The sequence below is a fragment of the Monodelphis domestica genome, chromosome 3, assembly GCF_027887165.1.
Source record: "Monodelphis domestica isolate mMonDom1 chromosome 3, mMonDom1.pri, whole genome shotgun sequence".
In the NCBI taxonomy this organism is placed as follows: Eukaryota; Metazoa; Chordata; class Mammalia; order Didelphimorphia; family Didelphidae; genus Monodelphis; species Monodelphis domestica.
Window position 1 is genome coordinate 57,488,579 of NC_077229.1, and position 26,427 is coordinate 57,515,005.

The 26,427-nt window shown below is 38.7% G+C and overlaps 1 pseudogene; it reads right to left on the reverse strand.

Annotated features, from left to right (window-relative positions):
• Positions 1-379: 379 nt before the first annotated feature.
• LOC100618835 (RING-type E3 ubiquitin-protein ligase PPIL2-like) overlaps positions 380-26,427 on the reverse strand; it is a 141,246-nt pseudogene continuing 115,198 nt past the window's right edge.

Sequence of the window (26,427 nt, forward strand, 5' to 3'; positions counted from 1 at the left end):
CTAGTTCCCCCAAATAGGCAGCTCAACAAAGCCCTTGGCCTTCACTTTGGGGGTCTCCCCCTCCTGTCCAAAACCTGATCATCTGTCTCTTCATATGGATCCACAAAGTCCATGGTAGATTGGATTAGAATCTCATCTTTGGTGCTCTGTGTTTAGGGACATCTGAGTAGCTCAGTGGAATGAGAGCCAGCCCTAGAGACAGGAGGTCCTAAGTTCAAATATGGCTTCAGACACTTCCTAAATGTGTGACCCTGGGCAAGTCATTTAATTCTCCACTGCCAAGCAATTACCATTCTTTTGTCTTAGAATCAATACACAGTATTGCTTCTAAAGCATAAGGCAACAATTTTTAAAAAATGTTGGCTGATTGGTTTGGAGGTCACTCTGCATTCTACAAGGCTATGAGAGTATCAAAGCCACCAACATCTTCCAAAGATGGCACTGGTTGCAGTTGGACCCAGAGTTAGCCATGCTGAGGATGCCTTGGCCTGTGTGAGACAGGTTGGTCAGAACACATCTTTAAAGTATTTCCTCCAGTAGGACTCACATATTATCCCCTTGGGCCAACTGGATCTCCATCCTGGATAATAAATTTTCAGATCAACCTGTGGAAAATCATGCCATTGTTGCCATTCTTTTTTCAGTGTTTTCACATGTTTTTGGAGTCATGTCACAGTGCAACTCCAAGATGAGGTCCTCCTTGTTGGTGTGCAGCCAGATGTAACCCTTCTTCTTCAGATACCTAGTGATGCCAACACGAATGGCAGCTGCTTCATGAGCTGTTTCTGGCATCTTGGCTGTGGATGTGAAGAAGGCACTGACCTTCCCAGTGGAATAATAAGCCTACATTCAGCTATCCACCTTCTTATTCTTCAGAATCCTCATCCTTTCAATTAGGATCTCATCTCCCTTGAAGCCTTAGTAAAGTTCCTTCAGGGTCTCTTTTAGCATTGATGTTTCTCAGCTAAGTTGAGTCTTGCCTGGCTTTTTCCACATCTTGGTCTAGAACTCTCAGGTTGTTCTTAATATGATAGAAATTGGACACAGTAAATTTGTTCAGATTCATGGGATCCTGGAGAGTCATGATGTCCTTGCAGTAAAAGAGTGCCTCCATTGGCAGGTCTTTGTAGTTCTTGGATTTGATGTTTAGCTATTGCTCCATTGTCTTTTAGGCATACTCACTGCCAGTTGATTTGATTGCCACAATGTGGTAGTTATTGATGAAGTCGGTGAACAGCACTGGACAATGATATTTAACTATTCTTTGTAAAGTTCAGTTTGTTCAGAGACTTAGCTTCCAGCTTCTCTCCAGTGCTTGGGTTGATCCCATATTCTTTAATCCAAGGCACAGTATTCATAAAGTCAAAGATGACTTCATTGGGGGGGGGGTACACACTGGGTAATCAGCTACAGGGGTGGGCTACAGTGACCAAAAAGTAATCAATGAAATGCTCCAGAACTATTTGGAGGAACATATGAGAAAGGACACTATGCACATGTCGATGAAGAACTATGGGAAAAGAAACACAGAAGAAAAACAACTACTTTATCACATTGGTTGATGGGGCTATGACTGGGAAAGTAGACTCTAAATGATCATCCTAGTGCAAATATTAATAATATGGAAATGGGTCTTGATCAATGACACATGTAGAAAAACCAGTAGAATTGTGCATCAGATACAGGAAGGGGGTAGAGGGAGGAGAGGGAAAGAACATGAATTTTGTAACAATGGAAAAATATTCTAAATCATCTAATTAAATAAATTTTTTTAAGCAAACCAAAAAAAGTAAGCAATGAAAACTTGCTTGTGGGTGATCTTGCCACCAAAAAGGTGCATGAATTCAGCATGTGCTTTGTACATCTTATAGTCCTGTTGCTGCCTCTTTCTCATGACAGAGGTGGAGTCAGAGCTGGCATATACCCAGGACCAAGGCTTTTTCCCATCTTCTTCTATACCTGCTCCATGCAGCTGGCCACTTGCACCACCCACTTTCAGTATGTCCTCCCTAGAATAATGTTTCTAATATCATAAAAGGTCAAATGAATACAACAGAAGGCAATAAATTGAAATCGTTATAAAAATATTCTAAAACATAAGTTCATAGACCCTTGGCTCAGAATTCATGATCTCTAAATCCTAAAACATCTGAAAACAATTGTCAAAAATTGTTTCTATGTGTAACTGAAAAATTTAATTAGTTAATTAATTTTTAAAAGAATCCATGATTTTCAGCATTTTCCTGATTTATCTGTTTAGTTGGTGAAGGGATTTATACCTATGATCTCACTATTATAGTAAACCTCTAGTTGAAGAAAGGCCCTCCACTAGTGTAGATTGGCACCTATCTATAACCTGTGATAGCGAATTAGAGAATTGCCTAAGAGGTTAGAAGGCTTGATCAGAGTATGTATCCAAGGCAGGAAGTGAATCAGGTCTTCCTGGCTTTAGGTCAAGTTCTTTATCCCTCATGATAATTTCTCTGTCTCTCACAATAATTTCAAAAAGGAAAACAAGGTTAATCTGACATGAACTGCTTTTATTTAAGCCATGTTGGCTTTTTCTCATCATTAATTCCCTTTTTTTCATTAATTCCTTCTCCAAATGTTCACCAACCACCACTTTGATGATCCATTTGAAAATATGGCCAGGCATCAACATCAAGCTCACTGGCATTGAGTTTTCAGGTGCTATTTTCTTCCTTGTCTATGCCAGTACTGTGGTACCTTTCCTGTTCTCTGTAGACTTTCAAATATCACTTACAGTGGCTTATCCACCAGTCACATCTGAAAGTTTTTGTAGTATCCAAGGACGTAGTTTATCAGGAACAGGTGATCATTCTCCTTTGCTGGAAAAAAAAACAAATAAAATTGGTATAGAACAGTTCTATTCCATCTTATGATGTCATTTTTCATTATACCATGTATCCTGAACATCAGTCTTATCCCTTCTTTGATCCTTTTTTCTCCAATATATTCTTGTTGTTCTTCAATCATTTCAGTCATGTGTGATTCTTTGTGACCCCATTTGGGGTCTTCTTGGCAAAGATATGTGAGTGGTTTGCCACTTTCTTCACCTGTAAAATGGCTAGAGAAGGAACTGAGGTGTATAAAGTTAAATGACTTGGCCAGGAACACATAGTTAGTAAGTGTCTCAACTCAGGTCTTCCTGCCTCCAGGTCTAGCAGTCTACCTCTTGTACCATCCAGGTACCCCTTCCACTAATACAGCTTTTTTTTTTTTAATTAACATCCTTTGTTGATGGAAGAGAAGTGAGCATGTTCATAGGCATTAGAGAAGCAGCCAGGAAGCAGAGTCATAGAACTGGAATAACAAAGGAGGAAATCTACCAGAAGAGACAGGATTGAATGGGATTGCTTAAGCATATATAGTTGGGTTAACCTTGATAGAGTGTAAAGTCACTTTATCATGAAAGTCAAGGGTGAAGGAAAAGAGATTGGCAGAAGATATCAGTGATAGGAGTTGAGAAAGAGGGGAGAGAAAGAAGAAACTCACAACAAATGGCCTCAATTTTTTCAGTAAAATATGAGACAAGATTCTCTGCTGAGAAAATTGGGAGAGGGTAGTGAGAAGTCATGGGAAGTCTGAGGAAGGATGGCAAGATTTAGAAGTTACTGTGGAGAGGAAGTTGGATGGTGCAGTGAATAAAGCACCAAGCTTGTAGTCAGAAAGACTTATCTTCCTGAGTTTAAATCCATCCTCAGGTATGGGACTCAGGGCAAGTCACTTAACCCTTCTTGCCTCAGTTTTCTCATCTGTAAAATGAACTAGAGAAGGAAATGGCAACCATTTCTGTATCTATGCCAAGAAAACCCCAAATGAGGTCACAAATAGTGGGACATGGCTGAAAAACAATAACAGCTAGGGGGATGAGTTGACAAGGATGGGAAAGGTGGTTTGCTTGACAGCAGTGAGGGACCAGTTGAAAATGTGTAACATAGATTTGTTATGGATGCAAAAAAAAAATGTCCTCTGTTAGAGGCAGAGCTAAGGGTAACTCATCTGAATTCTCCCAAATTCTCCACTGAACAACTTTAAAATAACACCTCAAATTGAATTCTGGAGTGGCAGAGCCAAGAAAAGGTTGGAGTAAAACAATTTTCCAGATCAAGACAATTTGGAAAGTCAGCAGAAAAGTTCTGTCCCACCAGTAGTTGTCAAGCCTAGAGCACAGCAGATTCCTTGCCATTGCAATGTCTGCAGCAGACTTTGAAGGTGGCTGTAAAAGGGGGCAGTAGCAGCTTCAGGAGTTCTCAGTCAAAGTATAATAAGGGGATTGGAAATTAGTCAAAAGATGTTAAAGAGGACCCTTGGAAGCTGCTGGATTTAGGACTCTGATGCAGGTCCCAGACACAGTTTTGGGTCACAATTTAAGAATGAATAAGAGTAGCTATAGGGAAGCAGGGACTGTGGTTATAATTTCCAGGCATAAAGGAGCACTAGTTTATGCAGCCACAGGAGAGCAGGGATCTGAGTCACAGACCCAGAACCTAAAGAAGCAATAGCAATGGCTGGATATGGACAAGGTCCCTCACTGGGTAAAAAATCAGAGCACGGGCCAGGAGACCACACCTCTACTTAGATCATACTATCTTGGAAGCACTGAAAACAAAGATTCTCAAAATTTTCTCTAAAACAATGGTATGAAAAACTTGTTTTTCCTCTGAAAAATAACATTTTTATTAATAGGAGAATGCAATCTATTAACAAAGGATGGGTATTTCATGTCTGCCTCTTACTCAGAAGATGCTCTATAAGTCCTGACCCTCTCTTTTCTAGGAAAATGTGTCCTTTTTCTGATTGATCTGACAGTTCATCCATTGGACCTCCCCTATAGGTTCCCATTGGTGGATATTTTTTCACTTTGTAAAAATGTTTTATTTTACCAATTATATGTAATAACAAATTTCAACATAAGTTTTTCAAAGTTATATGATCCAAATTGTATCCCTCCCTCCCTTCCCTTCTCCTTCCCAGAGCTAGCAAACAATTCTATGTGTTACTATTGTGTTATTATGTGAAACATTTATTTCCATATTGTTCATTTCTGTAAGAGAATGATCATATGAAACCAAAACCCCAAAATAAAAATCCAAATCAATTAAAGTGAAAAATAATATGCTTTAATCTGCATTCTGACTCCAACAGTTCTTTCTCTGAAGGTGGATAGAACTCTTTGTCATAAGTCCCTCAGAACTGTTCTGAATCATTGAACTGCTAAAGGTAACTAAGTCAATCACAGTTGATCATTCCATAATATTTCTGTTACTGTATACAATGTTCTCTTGGTTCTGCTTATTTCACTCTGCATCTGTTCATGCAGGTCTTTCCAGCTCTTTCCAAAATTATCCAACAAACATCCAAATCATCCATCATTTCTTATAGTTCAATCATATTTGATCATCATCATATACCATAATTTGTTCAGCAATTCTCTAATTGATGGACATTCCTTCATTTTCTAATTCTTTGCCACCACAAAAAGAGTGGCTATAAATATTTTTTAACAAGGAGGTCCTTCCCCTCCCTTTTTTATCTCTTTGGGATACAGAACTAGGAATGGTAATTCTAGATCAAAAAGTATGCATTGTTTTATAGCCCTTTGGGCACAGTTCCAAATTACCCTCAAAAATGGTCTTTTTTGATTCCTTATAGGGACATACGAGGGAAAGAGGATAAAGGAAGGACAGGGGACTGACAAAAGGAAGGTGAATTAAGGAAGGCAGCAGAATCAAAAAAGACATTTGAGGAAGAACAGAGGAAAAAGAGAGAGAGAAAGATAAACATGGAGAAATAGGATGGAGGAAAATGTGTAGTTATTACTTATAACTGTGAATGTGAATGGAATGGAAACAACCACAACATGGAAGCAGATAGGAGGATGAATTAAAAAACAGAATCCACAAGATGTTGTTTACAAGAAACACATTTGAAACAGAAAAACACACAGAATAAAAATAAGGGGCTGGAGCAGAATTTATTATGGTTCAGATAAAGTGGAAAAAAACATGTGTAGCAATCATTTCAGAAAAAAAACAATAGCAAAAATAGAACTAATTAAAAAAGATAGACAGGAACACCATATTTTCCTAAAAGAAACAGACAATGAAGTAATATCAATACTAAACATATATGCATCAAATGGCATAGCATCCAGATTCTTAAAAGAAATATTAAGTGAGTTACAAGAGGAAATTGACAATAAAACTATATTCATGGGAGACTTCAACTTTCCCCTCTCAAAAATAGATAAATCTTATCATAAAATAAAAAAGAAGGAAATTAAGGCTATGAATAGAATTTTAGAAAAGTTGATGGATATCTGGAGAAAACTATATGGGAATAGAAAAAACAGTATTTTTCTCAGCTAAATATGGCACTTACACAAAAATTAACCATGTACTAGGACACAAAAACCTCACGACCAAATGCAGAAAAGAAGACATATGAAATGCATCCCTTCCTAGACCATAATGCAATAAAAATTACATTCAGTAAAGAGCATGGAAACATAGATTAAAAATTAATTGGAAACTAAATAATATAATCCTAAAGAATTAGTGGGTTAGTGGGTCAAAGAACACATCATAAAAAACAATAATTCCATTAAAGAGAATGACAATAATAAGACAACATGCCAGTGCATATGGAGTATAGTCAAAGCAGTAATTAGAAGTTATTTTCCCCAATTGCATGCCAAATCTTATATTCTAAATGAAATATGTGAATATTTACAAAAATATAAATTTCCAAAATTAACAGAAGAGGAAATAGAATACTCAAATAACCCTATCATAGAAAAAGAAGTAGAACAAGTCATCATCAATGAGCTCTCTAAGAAAAAATCCCCAGATCCAGATTGGATTCAAATGAATTTTACCAAAAATTTAAAGAACAATTAATTCCAATACTATATCAACTCTTTGGGGAAATAGGAAAAGAAGGAGTCCTACCAAATTCTTTCACAACAAAAATATGTTGCTGACACCTAAACCAGGAAAAGTAAAAACAGAGAAAGAAAACTATAGGCCAATTCCCCTAATCAATATGGATGTACCAATTTTAAATAAAATTCTAGTAAGGAGATTACAGCACTATATCACAAAGACCAAACATTATGGCCAAGTGATAATTATACCAGAAATACAGAGCTGATTCAATATTATAAAAACTATCCACATAACTGACCATTATCAATAACAAAGCTAAATCATTAGATAATGTCAATAGATGCAGCTTTTGACAAAATACAACACTCCTTCCTATTTTAAAACCACTCAAAATCATATGAATAAATGGAGTTTTCCTTAAATAATAACTAGTATCTATATAAACCATTAGAAAACGTCTGTAATGGGAATAAAGATAGAAGCCTTCCCAATAATATCAAGGGTGAGGTAAGGGTACCCATTATTACCACTATTATTTATTATTATACCAGAAATGTTAGCTATAGCTATGAGAAGAAAAAGAAATTGAAGCGATGATCACCAAAACAATCTTGTACTGACTAAGAAATATAGATCAGTGGATAGATTGGGTATATAATCCATAGAAGGTAATGAACATAGTAACCTGGTATTTTATAAACCCAAAGATCCAAACTTTAGGAACAAAAATTTCACTGTTTGGTCAAAACTTCTGGGAAAATATGAAAGCCACTTGGCAGAAACTAAGTATAAACCAACATTTTACACCATATACTAAGTTAAAAATCAAAATGGGTACATTACTTAGACATAAAAGGTAATACCATAAACAAATTAGGGGAGCATGGAAAATTTTTTACCTGTCAGATCTATAAATAAGGGAAGGATATGCAACCAAAAAAAGAGACCAAGAACATTACAAGATACAAAGTGGATAATTTTATTACATCAATTAAAAAGGGGTTGCACAAACAAAGCCAATGCAGCCAAGATTAGAAGGGAAGCAGGAAACTTGCAGACAGTGGGGGTGGGGGGGAATATTACAGCAAGTATTACTAATAAAACCTTCATTTCTCAAATATATAGAGAACTGAGTCAAATTTATAAAAATGAGAGTCATTCCCCAATTTATAAATAGTCACTGGATATGAACAAGCAGTTTTCAGATGAAGAAACCAAAGTTATCTACAGAAATATGAAAAAAATGTTCCAAATTACTATTTTTAGACCCGTCTGTTCTATACTACCAAAAACTCTATGACAGAAAGAGAAGGGCTAGGCAAACAGGATTAAATGACTTGCTCAGGGTCACACAGCTAGGGATTGTCTGAGGCTACATTGGAATCCAAGTCCTCTTGATTCAAGGTCTAGCTTTCTATCTAATGTGCCCCCTAGCTACCCCCTCTAAATCACTATTGATTAGAGAAATACACATTAAGACAATTAATCTAAATTAGTCAGCGGAAAGAAACAGACCTAGAGATAGGAGGTCCTGGGTTCAAATTTGCCTTGCGACATTGCCTGGGCAAGTTGCTTAACTCCAATTGCCTACCCTTACCACTCTTCTGCCTTCAAACCACTAGCTAGTATCAATGCTAAGACAGAAGGTAAGAGAATTTTTTAAATCTAAATTGGATTGTTAGTTCTTTACATATCCACACAGACATCTCTTCTGACAACTCCAGTTTTTCTTCCCTATTACAATTGTTTCTATTTTTTCTGAAAAATTTTGTTCTTCTATGTTTACTGTCCTCCTGGACTGACTTCCTTAGTTTATGAGATCCTACTTATCTTTTCTCTAAGCACTTTATAAATCTGTTCTCTCTAGATCTAGTATGCATGTCTGACTATGCCCAGTTTTCTTTTCCTTTATCACAAATTCCAAAAGCGAATAGTCAAGATTCTATTCATTTAAGCCAGCAACCAGTTTCTCCTTAGTGGTGAGAATCAGATCCAGAAGAGAAGTTTTGAATTATCCACCTTTTGAAGGATAAAATCATAATTAAGGTAAATTTTGATAGACAGATACATATAGAGAGAAACAAAGAAAGACAGTGAGAGTTCCATCAAATGACTAGGTAATTAAAGTTTCTAGTATGGCTGTATGCCAAGTCAGTGATCTCTTTCCCAAACTCCTCATCTATTTCCTCCCTCTGTCCAAATGGTTTGCAGCATATTTTACCAACAATATCACTTCTGTTTTTCTTTCAACTAAATGCTCTCCCCCATGCTTTACCCTTTGCTTCCTGAATTTTCTCATCCAAGAATACCTTCTAAATATACAAAGCTCCCTCACTACAATTACAAACTTTTATCTAGCTAATTTCTTTTGAATAATTTATGTGTGTCTAAAGTCATATCTAAATCACAAGTTTCATTCCATTTAGTCTCAGTGATATCTGTGAGGTCAACTTTTACCATCTCCATGATTCTAGTTGTTAATTGGAAATATTCTGAGCATTTACATGTTGACAATTAATACCACAAGTGTTACTATTAGATCCTTTGTTGGATTTTGGTTCCTGTTCCTAGAGGGTATCAAATAGATTCCTTCTTCCCACATCATAGTTTCTGCTCCCATTATAGTTGATTTCCATAGTAACTAAATCGGTTTGTATATGTAGGCAGTTTGTTTTCCTTCACCCTTATTTTTCAACTTAAAACCCCTTTGTAAAGTAAATTGACTTTTTTAATGCCAGGTTAGAGTTTCAAGAGTCCTTGAAGCAGTCTGAGCATGGGAGAGATGCTATGAAAATGACAAGAGGATTGATCTGGGAATGTGAAGAATAGCCTCACGTGAGGGACGGTGTGATAGAGAGCCTGGTTAGAAGGTTATTTCTATAATTCAGAAAAGAGATGATGAGGAACTGAGCTAGGTTAAACCAATGGATATGAATAGGGACTTGGGATCTAAATGGTGAGGAACCTTCCTCTCCTAATGCAATTCAGGACCTTCTAGGCAACCTATAGTCTAAAGAGTTGGCTAGATCACTGAGGTTGTTATCAGCTCAGGATCATGAAGCCAATGTGTGTCAGAGATAAGACTTTAACCTAGATCTTCTCTCTTTCAATATTGGCTCTTAATCCACAGTACCATAGTATACCACTAAACTATACTGTCTCTCAAGTCAATGGAAGGATCAAGAAGAAAAGGAGTGGAGGGAATGTGAAAGATTCTGACAAGGAAAAATCTGTAAGACTTGGTTTCTAGATCTAGAGAGGGGGAAATGAGCAAAGTATCAAAGATAACTATAAATAGAAATCATAAAGTCAAGAAGAGGAGAAGAAAATATGGGGAGAAAAGATAAGCAGTTTGTTTGGGACCATTTGAATTTAAGGCAACAACAGGACATTTGGATGGATATCACAGTTTAAGAGGGACACTGATAAACAAAAGAACATCCCTAGAAAGGCAACAAAGAAGGTAAAAATCTTCAAGTTTATCTCTTAGGGGGATTAATAGACACTAGAAACTATGGGTAATTAACTTGAAGAAGGGAAAAGAGTGGTTGGGGGGAAAGGATGACAATTTAAATATTAAAAAGGTTATGATGAGGCTAAATAGTTAGATTTGTCCTTCATGGCTCCAAATTGGTTGAAGTATCAAATCTCGGTTTAATTTACAAGAAAAATCTTCCTACAAATTTGAGCTGTCTAGAAGTAGGGTGGACAATCTAGAGAAATAACAGGATTTATCTCCCTGAATATCTTTCCAGGACAGGTCATATGACTATTTGTTAAGTGAGTTATGGGAATTCTTTTCAGGGTAAGTGATAACTGAATTCACTTCCAACTTTGGAATTATGATTCTGATGTCCTAGACAGACAAACTATTGGGAAAACTATGAATTCTGTAGGAATGCAAGCTATTTTTACCATGGCAACTCCAATGCATCAGAAGAAAACCCTGGAGAAAGACCCTGATTATGCATCTCTCTGCCCAGGACAATAATAGAGGAAAAATTCAGTGTGGGTTTCTTCTCAGAAGAACACTGCATCAGAGATCTAAAGCTGTAGTGGGGAGTGCCTCAAAGACCATCTAATCTAAACTTCTCATTTTATAGATGAAGAAACTGAGATAGAAGGTGAATGACTTGCCCATGCTCACATAGCTAGTATCACAAGAGAGATATGAACCCAAGTCCACCTGACTCCAGCTCTAGTGCTCTACCCACTGTTTCACATCTACCCCTTGTGAATGGGATCCTGGGATCCTCTTCAGTTCTGAGAACCACTGGTGTCAACAGAATTAAGGCTGAGCAAGAACTTCAGCCCTCTTCACTGTCTCCAAATGCTAAATTGCCCAGGAGAGATAAGTGGGAAATGTATTTTTGATATACAGTCCCTCCAATAGTATGACTTTTGTCCAGATTATGACACCTTAGTGACTGCTCATGATAATAGCTATCATTTATATAATGCTTTAAGGCACCTACAAATATTATCTCATTTTATCCTTACCACCACCCTGGAAAGTAGGTGCTATTATTATAGTACTTAGAGATATATTTATTCTATTATAAGTGAAGAAACAGGCAGACAGAAGTTAAGTGACTTGCCCAGCATCGAAGAGCTAGCAGGAGTTTGAGGTCAGATTTGAATTCAAGTCTTTCTGACTCCAAATCTAGTGCTCTACCCACTGCTCCACTCACTATCTCTAAGGCTAAGAGAGCATTCATTGAATAAGGAAAGGAGAGGCCAAGGCATAGCCCATCCATCCCCCTTCCTGAATGCTGCCAGCCTGCTCAGGGTAGATTCTTCTCCAAATGAAAGCAGAGCAAGCTAGGCTACGCAAGGATGCTCATGGCTGGAATGTCAATCCACTTTCTGCATGAAACCAGTTCCCCCTTCTCTGAAATTCCTTATCTCTGCCCACATGGATTGCATGCTAATGGGCTTAATCAGTGGAAATAAAGGCATGATCATAGTAATGAACCAGCAGGCAGGGACTGATAGCAAGGAATTGGCTCAGGTTCCCTCCCTCCCTCCCTCCTCCTAGGAGCTGCTAACAAGCCAGTCCCATCAGCTTGAGGGGTTGGGAGAGAGGGGAAAGAACCCTCAGACTGCTACCCAAGGGGAAAGAAAAGTCCTCTCTGGTTGTGACCCCTTTGGGGAGTCAGGCTGTGGCAGAGAGCAGACTCCTGAGAGGAAGAGGTTTTAGAGACCCCTCCTGTGACTTCCTAAATGTCACAGTCACCTGCACCTGCCACCCTGAATGCCCTCCCTGTTGGGGAAGACATGGCTGTCCCTGTGGTTCTGTCTGCCCCAGAGGGAAGTAGAGAAGCCTAGTATTGGTGAATATATCTATAGATATGATATAGATATGATAGATATAGATATAGATATCAGAACCCCAAGTTCATCCAAGGACAGGGCAGAGGACTGGAGAACAAGAGGACACTAAGGGAAGCATGCAAAGTATATACAAAATATACAAAATTCCTCATAGGAATCATGTTTGATTTTAGTCCTGCTTTAATTTCTAGCAGGTTGGGAACCTCTTCTGATTTGCATGATAGATTAAAGAGTTTATATTTTAAGTGAGAAACCTAAATGGGCAATGGAAGAATCTACTGATAATAACGTACACCTGAATTAGGGCATAAAAGATTCCATCCCTGAAAGGAAAAGGCAGGCATCAGGGAAGTACATACCACAAAGGGGCAACATTGTCCTGATTGCTGAGGACACTAGATCACACAGTGGTCGGAGTCAGGAAGACCTGAGTTCAAATTTAACCTCAGACACTGACCAGCTGCATGAGTTGTTAACCTCTATTTGTCTCAATTTCTTCCAACTGTAAAATGGAGATAATAATAGCACCTAGCTGCCAAGTTGTTGTGAGGATCAAATAAAATATTTGCAAAGAGCTTAAAGGCACAATGCCTGGAATGTAGCAGGTGCTATATAAGTGCTTATTCTGCTTTTCCTCCACACTCCTATTTTATTTTAGCCATCTGCTCTCCATTTGCGCCAAAGGTGCCATCTTCTCCTCCATACTTTCCAGTTCTGGAACCCTAGTTAAATCAAAGCTACTATTTCTACAGGAAAACAGTTCTAACTCTAAGGGAGTTCTAACTCCCTTATTATCCCATTCCCCCCCCCTGTAACTTTCACAACCAGAGTCCCTTCCTGTTTGCCAATTCTCTATACAAGATCTCCCCCAAAGTCTTCATGCAGTTTTAAGTTTGGACTTAACTAAGCCTTGTATATGTTGCCTAAGGTCTCTTTATTTGAATATTAACTTCCCAGGAATGGGAACTGTACTTTGCTTGTATTTGTAACTTCAGTGCTTAGCATACAGTAAGTACTTAATAAATGCTTTTTTCATTCAGTCATTTATGATACCATGAATGTGACTATTGCTACATTGATACATGTCCAACCTATCCAAGCCTGTCCATCTTGTCTTCCCATAAATCTGCCACAGAAGATTTTCCCAGTGTTCTAGGGGCCTCACTCCCATTCTGTTGACATTACATGGATGTTAATGCATGGACAATCCATGGGCTCTCGTCCCAATGGTTATTCCTCACCCTAAGTAAATGACCAACTCAGGCTATAATTTTTCCTTCCCTCAGCCATCCAGCTATCTGATAACATCCTTTATGCCAAATTCTACAAAACTCCTCTTTGTAATGAATTACAGCCCACTCACACTTACTCTGTATACTGCCCGTACTCCAGTCATCATTCTCAACCTCCTCATTCCTTTCTTAATGGAATCTTGGCTTCTCTTGCTGGATCCTTGAGCTCTGATGGTTGAATGCTTATTTTTTATCTTGCCTAGAACAAGATTTTCAAGCTACTTTCTGCAGATGCCATACACTATTCTTCCTGAATGTATGTCATCCCTCTTTTCCTCCCTAATTTCCAGCTCCATAAGATCAGAAGTGAATCAAGGATGCTCATTATCACCATTATTTTTTAATATTGTAATAGAAATGCTGGTGGTAGCAATTAGAAAACAAAAAGGAAGGGATTAAAATAGGCAATGTGGAAACTTAACTATCACTCTTTGCAGATGATATTATGGTATATTTAGAGAATCCTAGAAAATCAACTAAAAAGCTAGTAGAAATAATTAATAATTTTAGGAAAGTTGCAGGATACAAAATAAACTCACATAAATCATCAGCATTTCTATATATTTTCAACAAAAACCAGCAGTAAGAGTTAGAAAGAGAAACTCCATTTAAAATCACTCTAGACAATATAAAATATTTGGAAATCTACCTGCCAAGACAAACTCAGGAATTACACAAACACAATTACAAAACACTTTTCACACAAATAAAACTAGATCTAAACAATTAGAAAAACATTAATTGTTCATGGGTAAGATGAGCTAATATAATAAAAAATGACAATCCTACCCAAACTAATTTACTTATTCAGGGCCATACCTATAAAACAGCCAAAAAAAAACCTTTTTTATAAAATTAGAAAAAATTATAACAAAGTTCATCTGGAATAACAAAAGATCAAGAATATCAAGGGAACTAATGAAAAAAATGGAAAGGATGGGGGCCTAGCAGTACCAAATCTTAAACTGTACTAGAAAGCAGTCATCATCGAAACAATGTGATACTGGCTAAAAGATAGAAGGGTGGATCAATGGAATAGAATAAGGGTAAATGATCTCAGCAAGCTAGTGTTTGATAAACCCAAAGATCCCAGCTTTTGGAACAAAAACTCACTATTTGACAAAAATTGCTGGCAAAATTGGAAAACTATGGGGGAAATTGGGTTCAGTTCAAAATCTTACATCCTATACAAAGGTAAATTTAAAATGGGTAAATGATTTAAATATAAAGAGAAAAATCATTAATAAATTAGATGACATTGAATAGTATATCTGTCAGATCTGTGGGAAAGGAAGGAATTCAAGACCAAGCAAGAGATAGAAAACATTACAAAATATAAAATTAATACTTTTGATTATATTAAATGTAAAAGGTTTTATATAAACAAAACCAATGCAACCAAAATTAGAAGGAATGCAACAAACTGGGGAAAATTTTTATAAAAAAATTATCTGACAAAGGTCTAATTTCCCAAATATGTAAGGAACTAAGTCAAATGTACAAGAAATAAAGCCATTCCCCAATTGACAAATGGTCAAAGGATAAGAACAGGCAATTTTTAGATGAAGAAATCAAAACTATCAATAATCACATGAAAAAGTGTTCTAAATCCTTCCTGATTAGAGAAATGAAAGTCAAAACAACTCTGGGGTACTACACCTAACAGATTGGCCAATATGACAGTAAAGGAAAATAATAAATATTGGAGGGAATGTTGCAAAATTGTAACACTAATGGACTGCTAGTGGAGTTGTGAATTAATCCAACCATTCTGGAAGGCAATTTGGAATTATGCACAAAGGACTTTAAAAAAATGCATGCCCTTTGATCCAGTAATACCACTACTAGAATTAGACCCCCAAAGAGAAAATAAAAAGGGTTGTACAAAAATATTCATAGCCATACTCTTTGTGGTGGCAAAAAAAAATGGAAAATGAAGAGGTGTCCCTCAAAGGAGGAATGGCTGAACAAATTGTGGTATACAGTGGTGATGGAATACTACTGTGCCGTAAGGAATGATGAGCTGGAGGAATTTCATGTGAACTGGAACAACCTCCAGGAATTGATGCAGAGTTAAATGAGCAGAACCAAGAAGACATTACACAGAAAGTGAAACATTGTGGAATGATAGAATGTAATGAACTTTGATACTAGTAGCAATGCAATGATTCAGGACAATCCTGGGAGATGTATGAGAAAGAATGCTATACACATGGAGATAATAAACTATGGGAGTAGAAATGCAAAAAGATATGAATTATCATTTCTTTATATAGGTACATGATTTGGGAGTTTGGTTTCATAAGATTGTTCTATTGCAAAAATGAATAATATAGAAATAGGTATCAAGTGCTCTGGGAGCAGAGAGGGAAGAGGAAAGGGAAAGAAAATGTATCATATAAACATGGAGAAACATTTTTTTAATTTAATAATAATAATAATATCCAGATCCTTTTATGCATTGTCTTCTATCATTAGAATCTAAGATCCTTGGGTGCGGCTTGTCTTACCTGTTGGTATTTTTCATCTCCAACATTTAGCATGGTGCCTAGCATATAGGAAGAGTTAATAAATACTTTATCATCATTATTATCATTATATACCTCTCCATTGCCCTTTGGGCAATCTTCAACATTAATTTATTCAGAGATGGCACTCCATGACATAAGTAACTACAATCTAATTAGGAGGAAAGAATATAGGATTATAGAATCATAGATCCATATCTGGAAAGAATCTAAGAGTTTATTGAGTCCAACTCCCTCATTTGTTTTTACAGATGGGGTAATCAAAGCATACAGGTTACATAGCTAGTAAGTATCTGAGGATGTATTTAAACCCAAGTCTTCCTTACTCCAGGCTCAATGCACTTTCCACTGTACTACCAGGATCCTTGAGTTTTACATTGTGAAGATAGGATTTGGCTCTCCCCTGATTATAATGAAGGTACTTAGCTTTTCCTTGATTGTGAAGATTACATTGTAATTCCCTGTCTATTTTTGGATTTAATCCCCAAAGTGTAAGTATGGTACTTAAAGTTGAGTATGGAGATCTATCTATTTTGGATTTAACCAAAAAAAGGTAAGAACACCCATCTCACACACTGAGTGGAAGGTCTCTGACCCACATGTGAAACAGTGGGTGACGAATCAGAATTGACTAATTGCCTTCTGGGTGGTCCTAGAGTGGAGCATCAGCTATGATTCCTAGATATAAAGATTAAGGGAAGTGATGCAAGGAGAAAGGTCTTTAAAAGATAGTAACAAGGGACTGAAGGAGGGAGTTGAACTTGGAACTCTCACTTTGAGCCGAACCTCCTGTAAAAAAGAGTTCTGCTGGAGTTCAACTGACATTTCTACTGTAGTGGAGAATTTTCTTCATTCAGAAGAGTGCTGACTGAACCTGTTTCATGGTGACCCATTTTCCTTGACTTTCTGGTGAATGCAAGGCTGACTCCCTTTCCCTTGGCCTTTAAAGGCCGGTCATCTTGAAGACTCTTTTCCCTTGGCAGGAACCTCTGAACTCCTGCCTGGATCAAGAGGAGACCAGAGCAGCTATCTCTCTCTTTTTCTTCTCTTTCTCTCTTCCTTAATATCTTCCCTCTTTATTGTAAAATAAACTACCATGAAATCCATTCTGACTTTAGTAATTCATTTGAGATTTAGTAATTAAATCCCTGGTGAACAACTAAAATATTATTCAGTCCAACCATAAATTTGTAACAGTCAAATTGTAGCAGATAGGACACTGGACTTGGAACAAGGAAGACCCAAGTTCAAATTCTACCTCAGACACTAGCTCTGTGACCTTGGAATTTTAACCTCTGTTGCCTTTTTCTTAACTATAAAATGGAGATAATAAGGGCAACAAGGTAGCACAGTGGATAGAGATCTCCAGACCTGGAATCAGGAGGACCTAGGTTCAAACTTGACCTCAGATACATCCTAGCTGTGTGACCTTGGGCAAGTTGTTTAACCCTGATTGCCTAGTCCTTGCCACTCTTCTGTTTTAGAATTGATACTAAAACAGAAAATAAGGGTTTTAAAAATAAATTAAAAATAAAGTGAGGATAATCATTGTATATGCCTTTCAGGATTATAATAAGAATAAAATGAAATAACATTTATAAGGGACTTAACACAGTGTCCAGCACACAGTAGGTTCTTAAAAAATGTTTGTATTCCCTTTCTCTGGCCCTCCCAAGCCAAAGTAGATCTCACAAAGGTCTAAAGTTCTCTTCTGAGCCTCACTGTGCTGTGGGCACTAAAACTTTGCTGACACATTTGATCAGCTCTGGCAGGTTCTGCCAAACTGCATGAGCCTGTCATCTGAGAAAATAGCATGGCATAGCAATGCATGGCACTCCATTGTTTGGAGAGTGAAAAGGTCCAAATCCTTATGCCAGCCAACAGCTGTGCCCTGCTGGTAAGTTATCCATCTCTGCCTCCTGAGGGCTGTGTGGTCCTTAGACAGGGGCCTGAGGGATGCCAGGGGCTGCTCTGCATGCTAATTAATCCTTTGTAAATTAAACAGATCAAGTTCAATAGGTACATCAGAGTGCCAGGGGCGCAATTTGTCAACAGATGGTTTCTACGCCAGGGCTTCCTTCACTGAAGAACGGGAGGCAGACCAAGTCCAGGCCAGTCACAGAAATGGGGCAGTCTCTCAGGTATGCTGCCACTGAAAAAAAAAAAAAAGCTTGGCAAGATGGAAGGAGGACAACTCTGGAGACAGACACTGAGTTCAAATTCTGGCCCTCTTCTCAAAAACTTCTATCTACCTCTTTTTGTCTTGTTAACTTGGAAAAAAACACAGAACTATTAAATAGTCAGAAAATCACTCTTTAATCAAGGAAAGGGGTTCAGTGTGATAGTAGGCCTCTACACAGAGCTGCGCACTAACAACCACACAGAGTCCAAGGATTGAACTCGGGATGCTCTGGACACTGACCCCTGGGAGAGTCAACCACACTAGACTGACAGCTCCAAGAACAAAAGAATTTAGGGAACCTATATACCATTTGGGGGAAATCCAAGGGCAGGGAAAGATGATTGACGTTACTATAGCTACAAAGAAAATGGGAGTCTTCAAACTACACTGATGGGATACAATCAAGCTTGGGAAAAGAATCATAGCTAGAGGAGAGGGTCTAAGGGAAGGGGCTGCTTACAACAGATACTAAAAGGATGGTCCCTGCCCAGGTGCAAGTCTTCTTGGGAAAGGGGCTCTGATACAATAGGGTCCATTATTCAGTCTGAAACTGCTAGCCTGAGATTTCCCTTCAGGGTGGATTCTCACAGGAACAAAGAATAAGTACAAACTTTGGGGTCTCCAATTTACAATCTAGTTCTAAAACTTGGGGTTCATCAGATCTTACTAGGCTACAAGTTTGGGGTTTCTAGATTCCATGTTGACAGTCTGCACTTACATGACTGCCACCCTAGGATTGCTATTCCCCAGACTAATGTCAGTTTATTAATTTATTTCTCTGCTCCCTATAATTCCACTCTCTAATCCTCTTTCCACATATCTGACAAAATTTATGGCTTCAAAAGTACCAGAATGGATAAAATAGTAGTCTGAGAGTCATGAAATCCAGAATTCAAATCCAATCAAATGTTTCCCAGCTGTGTGACCTTTGGCAAGTCACTTAGCCCCTGTCTACCTCAGTTTCCTCATATGTAAAATAGAGATAATAATAATAGCACCTTGTTTTTAGGATCCAGTGAGATAGTATTTGCGAAGTGCTTTGCAAATCTCAAAGCACTATATAAATATTAGCTAGTATTATGTTTAAAATGGGGATAATAATAAGGGATTTGGGAAGATCAAATGATACAATAAATAAAGCATTTTTCAAAGCTTAATATAAATCTTAGCCCCATTATTATTATGGCTGCTGCTGCTGTTTTTATTCCAAAGCACTTTTGGTCCCCAAGACCCTATCTGGAGGTCAAAATTATTTTCCTAATGTCAACATGGAATCTAAAAACCCCAAACTTGTAGCCTAGTAAGATCTGATGAACCCCAAGTTTTAGGACTAGATTGTAAGTTGGAGACCCCAAAGTTTATATTTGTTCCCTATTCCCATGAGAATCCACCCTGAAAGGAATCTCAGGCTAGCAGTTTCAGACTGAATAATGGACCCGATTTTATTAGAGACCCTTTCCCAAGAAGACCCACACCTGGGCAGGGACCCCCCTTTTAGTATCCATTGTAAGCAGCCTCTGAAGGACCAGCCCTAGAACCTATTTTGTCCCTGACCCCCTTACCCCTAAAGTTCCTGCAGTCAAGTTACTGAAGAACCAGTTACCACACCCTGGAATGTGCTAGGAACTGATAAGGACCCCAGCCACAGGAGTTCCTGTTCACTCCCCCATCCCAGGAATTCCTGTGCACTCCCTACCACCAAAAGTATATAAAAAGCCTGCAAGCCCCAGACTCAGGGCCAGTCATTTTTAGAGTGCTGAGCCCAAACTGCAGTTTGTTTAATAAACTCCCTCCTGTGTGTTACATTGTTGGTCTGTTTCATTCTTGGGACAGATAACCAGATACTTCACCCCTTCCCTTAGACCCTAGCCTCTAGCTATGATTCTTTTCCCAAACTTGATTGTATTCTGTCAGTATGGTTTGAACACTCCCATTTCCTTGTAACCATAGTAATGTCAGTCAATCATCTTTCCCTGCCCCCTGAATCCCTCAAATGGTATATAGGTTCCCCAAATTCTTTTGTTCCTTGGAGTGGTCATCTAGCATGGTGGCACTCCCAGGGATAACATCCCCAGAGTCCAGTGTTTATACCCTATAAAAGTTGTGGCACCAGACTCTGAGTAAAGAATCAAATATTGGACTTATCCCTATCTTGATTAAATACTTGCATTTTCTGACTACTTTGGTAGTTCTGCATTTTTTCTGTTAACACTAATAATACTAAGATATTTTAATTTCTAATATAGTATATATTGCTAGCTGAAGTCCACATTTTCTTGAAAAGCTCTTGAGGGTGGGGGATCCTTCCTAATATTTTCACATTGAAGTATTGTAAAGGGGTGCTGAAATCAAAAAGTTTAGAGTCACTGGTCTAGATTCTAAGGCCCCTTCAAGCACTAAATCTTGAACAGCCTTGCTAAATGCAGGGGCTTATGACCAGCTTGGCAGCAGAGTAAGGAATCCTTCAGCCACAGAAGTTTGTAGGAATGGGCTCCCAAAGGCAGAGGGGGGGATGCAATCTGCGTCAAGGGAGACAATCCCAAACCAATGAAATCCCTACATCCTAAAAAGATTAATGTATAAGCAAAGAACAGTTGAACACAATTATCTTCTGGTTCTTTCATGTGGGAATGTCATCACCCCAAAGAGAATGTATGGACAACCTCAAGAGAAAGATGAACATCTCCCCCTTTCCCTTCCTCCTTTAATTCAACAATTCAATTCAACAGTGTTAGGGTTTGGTTTGGTTTGGAAGAATTAAGGAGGGGATTGTTTGTTTAATTTGGCTTTTTGGTTTTGTTTGGTTTTGAGGATTTTTGAGACTTGGTCTCTTTATCTCACCCAGGCTGGAAGTATAAGAACTATTCACTGACTTAATCCCATTATTCATAATCATGGAAGCTTTAATTTGTTCAGTTTCCTCCGGGGCTCACATCCTGGTCCCAGACTTAGCTCTAACATCCAATCGGATTCAGTCTGACTGCAACTCAGAATTCTTGAGCTCAAACTGTCTTCCAGCCTCAGCCTCCCCAGTGGCAAGGACTATTGGGCATCATTCCAGCTCTCACAAACATTTAGTGCTTACCATGCACTATACTGGACAAAGGTTAAAAAGCAAGAACAAAACCCCCACCCTCGAGGAGTTTGTGTCTACTGAGAGGATATACCAATAAGTAAATGAACCTGAAAAAAATCAATAAAGTATGTATGATCTGAACTGAGTTCTATCTCCCCCACAGCAAAGCACAAAATGGGGAGGTTTCATGAATGCTTTATCTAATCTAATCTAAAGGAGATGCTAAGTAAATATCTCTGGGATAGTGGATTTGGACTAAGTGTATACTTAGTGAGTTTCCCAGGGAACACTTCGGGTGCTACAGAATTGGAACAGCAATATCTCTACCAGGTTCCTTTCATGCTCCTCTGCAAACCTACAGAAAGCAGGTTGCTTCCTTACTAATTTTTTTAAACTCTCACCTTCCATCTTGGAATCACTACTGTGTATTAGTTCCAAGGCTGAAGAGTGGTAAGGGCTAAGCAATGGGGGTTAAGTGACTTGCCCAGGATCACACAGCTAGGAAGTATGAGCCCAGATTTGAACCCAGGACTTCCTGTCTCGAGGCCTGACTATCCACTGAGCCACCACTTTATTAATTAATCACTGAGGTAGTCCCTCACAAGCCAGGGTTCTGAATTATAAGTATATAAAAATGGAATACTTCTTTGAATTTTTGGAATACTGTAACATAATCTCTGTGATTTGTTGCCCCATCCTTGATTCTAAGACCTCCTCAACTCTATGTTTCTATTAATGTAAAAAATCTCTCTCCATCCCCATTCAGTTAATGTAATCATAAAAGGTGTTAATGAGAGGTTAAATCAATTGAAAAAATTACTATAGTACTGATATTTCATCACATGCATTAGCTAAGAAAACAAATCATCCTGAAAACTGAGGGTTTAGCTAGCTAAGGAGCTCAAAGAGTCAGAGGTATGATAGTAAATGTTTAATACCCTGCTCCCCCCCAAAAAAAGATATGCACGAAGTACTTTTAAGTTTGTCCAATTCAAAAAACTACACAATTAAATATATCCCCATCATTTTATTAAGGCTGGACAATCAATAGAACAAAAAATCAATCCATGATTTTTAAATTATCAATTTTGGAGGTATAAAAGGTCACAATGAAAATCTAACAATCAGGAGCCCAAACGATCTAGCTCCAGCATGCCCCTACCTATAGAAATTCTGGATTAAAAGAAATAGAATTCCTCTCTTTCTTACCTCCACCCTAGACTGACCATGTAAACTTTGAAAGAGAACTACAGGACCAGAAGGAAACACTACACCCAACACAGAGCAGAAACCCCACTAGAAAAATTGGAGTACAGAGATGACCATTCAAGAAAGATTTAAGAATTATGAGGCTTGGGGGCAGCTGGGAAGCTCAGGCCTAAAGACAGGAAATCCTGGGTTCAAATCTCAACTCAGACACTTTGTAGCTATGTGACCCTGGCCAAATTCCTTAATCCCCATTGCCTAGCTCTTACTACTCTTCTGGCTTGGAACTGTAAAATTAAAAATCTGTTACCCTAAAAAAGAACTACATTTCCCAGGAACCCACTGACTTCCTGTTGTTACATACCTCCTATGAACAGGGGATATTAGGTGGGGACATGGAGGGTCCTGCCTCTTTACTTCCTGTACTGAGCTTAGTGGTGGTAAGGCAGGCATTTTGTGGGGTTTTCCTTAATGGACTTCCCTGACCAGCAGGGTCCCACAAGGGAAGGGGCTCACCTTTGTGATGGGACCCGAGGAGAGATAGGAACCAAGAACCAGGGTGGAAATGAAAGACACGGACAAGTCAGTGGTTGGATAGGGCAGGCAAACCCTATGATACTCCCTTTGATAGGAGAGTATGAGTACAAAGGAATAGGAGGTGGAGGAGGAGATTAAGATAGGAAATGCAGGCCGAGATGGTTACAGCCTCGGGGAAGGAGAAGATCAAGAGGAGAGAGATAGTCATTGAGGAGCCCAGTGGAGCTCCATGGAAGGGGAGAAAGGCCAAGAGCCAAGAGGAAGTTCATGGGATTGCCTCTGGATTTTATTCCTGTCCTGCTTGGGCGGTACTCCCAAGCACGTAGTAACCACATCACAAAGTATAGACAATTAAGATTGGGTGGCAAGGTAGAGGGAACACCTTTGGGCGTGTACATTGCAAACCGTGCTTTCCCTGGGAATTGAGTCCAAGCATGTTAATGAGTTTGTCTTAGCCAAGGGCCGCATGGCCAGTTCAAGGTTACATTCACAAACCTCATTGGTATAACCTTATGCTTGGAGACACAGTAATCATACAGTCATCTATATTTCATAGATGTGAATATGCTTGGGATGCTACACATTTGAACTGGCTGATCAGCCATGGGCATTTTGTCTTTATTTTGTATCCTCTTTGTTCCTTGATTTCTAATGATCATTAATAAATCTTTAAAATGTAATATTTTATTATTTGAAATTTAAATTTAATTTTTACATTGATGGTAACCACCAGGTGGAGAAGAACTTCTCAATTTTTTTAAGATAGCCTAGATAAATTTTTAAGCCATGTTTCTTCTGCCAACGCTTTTTGCCCACTCCACCCTCGCAAACTCCAAGAGGACTCCAAACTCTCTTTGGAGCTGCTGCTGTTTTCTTTCCCTACTTTTTGCACGGTTGCTCTCCCTACTTAGCCAAACTATTTTTAGCTGGGGGACTCTTGGTGAAGAAGAGATAAGTCACTTCTCTTGCCCATGTGCTTGAGCCCATGTTCCTCAGTTCATAGATGCCTCTGGCACTGGTGATACTGCTTCCTCCTAATCCCTGGTCCCACTCCTACTCCTGGTCCTAAATAGGCCTTCACCCCAAATTTGACCACTGTTGCTAATCCTGCTGGGCTGCTGATTGCTGCCCCCAAGAAGCTAGGAGTTCTTGGAGTCTCTCTCCTGGGCAACTGGTAAAAACTGGGGTGTATTATCTGTAGGCAACAATTAGCCTCCTAACTCCCTCTCCATGTGGCTGGGGAAACTAGTGTTTTACCTCAGGGGGGAAGGGAAGAAGGAAGTTACTCTTCCAAACAGGAAGTAAATTATAATCATGGCATACTCTTTGAAAGAGTAGTACCTTAACTATTTCAAACAGCTTCTACCATTCATGAGTGCACTGATCCTTTCACTTATCTTGCCCGAGATTCAGGGGAGAAATTCATCTCCCTATAACCCTTTACCATATGGGCCTGCCCAGTCTCTAAGATTCATTCAGTTTGAGATTCCTCAAATCCATGTTCTCCCTTGCTATGGGAAATCCCACAGTTCTGACAAAAGGAATCTGAACGGATAGAGAAGGAGCTTTAAAGAGACTGGAGGTGAAAATTTTAAGCTTCTTCAGACTACATTATTTTATGAAAGCCTCTGTATTTTATTGTATTTTGCTGTGTGTCGAGGAAGTTCATACCCTCCCCTCCTGAGTAGCTTGATCTGTCCATCAAACATTCCTGACATAACACAGTTGTGCCAGGTTTGGGTCTGTGTACATGTTGTACATCAATAAAAGTCAAGGCTTTGGGCTTGAGAGGGGGATTAATAAATCTCCTAAAATATATTATTTTTATTATTGCACATTACTTTTAAATTTTACAGAATCAATACATAGTATTGATTCTAAGGCAGAAGGGCTTATTTAAGGGGGAGAAAAGAATCACGAGCCTTGGCAATGGAGACTGTATAGAGGAGGAGACCCCCCAGAATACTAGCATGAGAAGTCTGCAAAGAGAGAAAGGACTTCCAAGTCTTGCAGTAATAACTGTGAGTTGTATCATACATGTGTGCTTCACTAACATTGTACTCTATGTTTGAGCCAATATTTCTCATAAATGCTGTGTATTTGCAAGAGAGTGAACCTTATACCTCCACACACACACACACACACACACACACACACACACACACACAGAGGTATATATGTGGAGGGGTTGTTTTATAGCTACAAGGCTTTTGATAAGATCTAATTGAATCCACTGGCTGATAGTTCATGGAAAGCATACCAGGAGGTGGGTGGGTTATTTTATTTTCTTTCTTTCTTTTCTTTTCTCTTCTTTCTTTGCCTATTTTAGTAAGTTTTTTTTTTGTTTTAGGTTTTAGTATTATTTTAGTAATTGACACCAACCCCTGACTCTAGTATCCTTGATCCAGAGGTAGTCTGAAGTCAGCTCTAAAGGAAACTTTGGAGAGACCATTGTTCAATTTTCAGTGCCACATTCTGCCAGAACTTCTCTCTGCTTTCCCTCTGAGTTCCAGATTTTCTAGCCAACTCTCCAAAGACCTTGGGGAAGATCCAAGAAAAGGTCACCTCTATAAGCCAGAAACAAAAGGGAGGGAGGGAGGAAGTACAGGGCAGTGTGTGGTCACTGAGCCTTTTCACCAACCCCTAAGGTTATTCAACAGTTGTCATGTCAGCCCCAGTCTATCTCCATTGTCCACTGTGCCCCTCATGTCCCTGGCTTCAGCTGCGTTGGTCCTTAAACCTAGTTACAGCAGGTGACATCACAGACAGCAGGCAGCCCTAAACAGTGACTACACAGTTCCTGAACCTCCACAGTTTTCCTCTGGATTTTTAGCCCTGAAATGAATGGAGCAGTTGGAAAAGAAAGAGTTTGAATTTCAATGGCAGAAGGGATAAAGTAGAAACTAACAAGGTCTGTCCTCCTGTGTGATCCATTGTGCCAGACACAAGTCTGTGTGAAGAAAGTACCTCCAATCAGAAGGGAGAGAGGCCATCCTTAGAACCCATGTCACCATTCTTCATATCATCACTATAGCATCTTCCTCTAAGTATTGTGGGGAAGAGGGGAAAACAATAATTTAAATGTGGGGGCTTTGTTTTTAAATGAAAGACTCAAAAGCACTTACCATGTCCCAGACAATTTAACTTTTCTAGCTTCTTTCAAGACAGCTTAAATCCTACCCTCTGCAAGAAGCTGTTCCCTATCCTATCATATGCTAGTATCTTCCTCTTTTAAATTATCTTCATATATTCTATATATGGGCAGCTGGGTGGTACAGGAGATAGTGCTAGGGCTGGAGTTGGAATGACCTGAGTTCAAATCTGGCCTGACTTTTACTAGCTGTGTGGCCCTAAGCAAGTA